Source organism: Pelobates fuscus, chromosome 5, assembly GCF_036172605.1.
Source record: "Pelobates fuscus isolate aPelFus1 chromosome 5, aPelFus1.pri, whole genome shotgun sequence".
Taxonomy (NCBI): domain Eukaryota; kingdom Metazoa; phylum Chordata; class Amphibia; order Anura; family Pelobatidae; genus Pelobates; species Pelobates fuscus.
Window position 1 is genome coordinate 69728943 of NC_086321.1, and position 2390 is coordinate 69731332.

The window sequence follows — 2390 nt, forward strand, 5'->3', positions numbered from 1 at the left end:
AACTCACACTCAGGTTCTGCAAATAAGGGTCACTTTATTTCTTTTTACAAGGAGGAGTAAGTGTCTGGTGGAATAAAATTCACTATTCCATAAGAATCTTAATACTATTTTTTTTTTATCTTCTGATTCAGGTTTGTACATACAGCAAAGCTAAAGAAATAGCACATTGAAGATAATTTCATGTGACATTATTGCATTTCAGAATACGTGCCTACAAAAGAGCTATAGATGACTAAATCAGTTCAGTTACTTAACCCCTTAAGGACCAAACTTCTGGAATAAAAGGGAATCATGACGTGTCACACACGTCATGTGTCCTTAAGGGGTTAAAGGGACACTAAAGACACCGAGATCACTTCATATCAATGAAGTGTTCTGGGTGCAGTGCCAGTTTATTTTTATTCATACCATATAAAATATTTCTGTTTAATAGATATGGTCTATTTGATTGGACCTCAAATAAACCCTAGTGCTATTAATAAGATACTGTACGTAAAGGGACACTATGGGCACCAAGACTATTTCAGCTCATTGACTTGATCTGGGTGAATACACACAGGTCCCTTAACCCTGCAACGGTAATTATTGCTGTTTTTAATAAACTGCAATAATTACCTTTGTGGGTTATCGCCTCCTCTAGTGGCCGTCTACTAGACGGACTTCAGGGTCGTTAGGCAACTTTTCCGCGCCTAGCTGACACTGGACATCCTCACGCTATGCATGAGGACATTCAGCGTCACACGAAATGCCGCACATGCACATTAGATCTCGCCAGCCAGCCGGGGTTTTTTGCCCCTTGTGCACCACGTGGAGAGGGGGGGCACCATAGGGAGCTATACTGCAAGGAAAACAACTGTGTTTTCCTGGCACTATAGTTTTCCTTTAATATAAACATTGTCACAGATGGATATTGGAACTTTTTTGGTGCACATTGTTTATGATATCAGTAGGAATGTGATACCCTTCATAAACCAAAAGTTTGCACTTGAATGCATAACAATACAGTGTTGTGCTATCAGATGTGTGTGGCACTGCCCAAGCAGACTGGGAGGGCAAAGCGACAAGCTGTCAAAGAGACAGAAGATGGAACTAGGATCATTTATTTCATCTTCACGTTGTCTGGATGTTCCGTTTGCTTGAAGCTGTTTGCCTCATCACCTGCCTAATTCATGTGTTAACCATTGTTCGTGACTTGAGCAATTCTTGGATCTGCTGTTGACACAGATTTTTTGTTCTTCAGTATTTGTGTGTCAGTGCAACCATGAGTCATTAACCACACGCACAATGACCCAACCTATGTTGGTCACCTTTGATGATATATGCATGGATATTGCACATAGGACTTTGCTGAATTTTGCTGTGTATGCTCCAGGGCAGGCATTGTAATTTGTACATCAGTTTAAAATGTTTGAAAGGATGGGCTATAGACACCTGAACCACTACATTAAGCTGTAGTGATTCTGGTGACTATTGTGTCTCTTTAAGGTTTTTTTAATGTAAACACTGCCTTTTAAGAGACCTAAATAGTTTTTATAGTTTCACACTAATAGTGTCAGGAATACATGTGTGTTCCTGACACTATAGTGTTCCTTTAAATATGTTTCTGGTAAATGACTCACAAGCAATATACAGAGACACTGTAAATGAACACTCGTTAGACTGTCTCAGACGGAATTAACTAATAGAGATGACAGTTTTCTCCCACAACTGGGATATGAAAGGAAAACACTGAAGTCTTCAAAAGCTGAAGTCAATAACATTTAACATGTACAGTTGTGCTCAAAGGTTGCATACAGTGGCAAAAAATGTGAAATGTTGACATTGATTTTGAAAATATGACTGATCATGCAAAATAATTATTTTATTGAAGGATAGTGATCATATGAAGCCATTTATTATCACATCGTTGTTTGGCTCCTTTTTAGATCATAATTATAACAGAAATCACCCAAATGGCCCTGATCAAAAGTTTACATACCCTTAAATGTTTGACCTTGTTACAGACACACAAGGTGACACACACAGGTTAAAATGACAATAAAGGTTAATTTTCCACACTTGTGGGTTTTTAAATTGCAATTAGTGCATGTGTATAAATAGTCAATGAGTTTGTTAGCTCTCACGATGGAAAAATATATAAATACTGGATATATACTGTTCAATCACTTATTAAGAAGTGGAAAATTTGGGTATCTCTTGATACCAAGCCAAGATCAGGTAGACCAAGAAAGATTTCAGTCACAACTGCCAGAAGAATTGTTCAGGATACAAAGAAAAACCCACAGGTACCCTCAGGAGAAATACAGGCTCTCTGGAAAAAGACGGTGTGGGTGTTTCAAGGAGCACAATATGACAATACTTAAACAAAAATGAGCTGCATGGTCGACTTG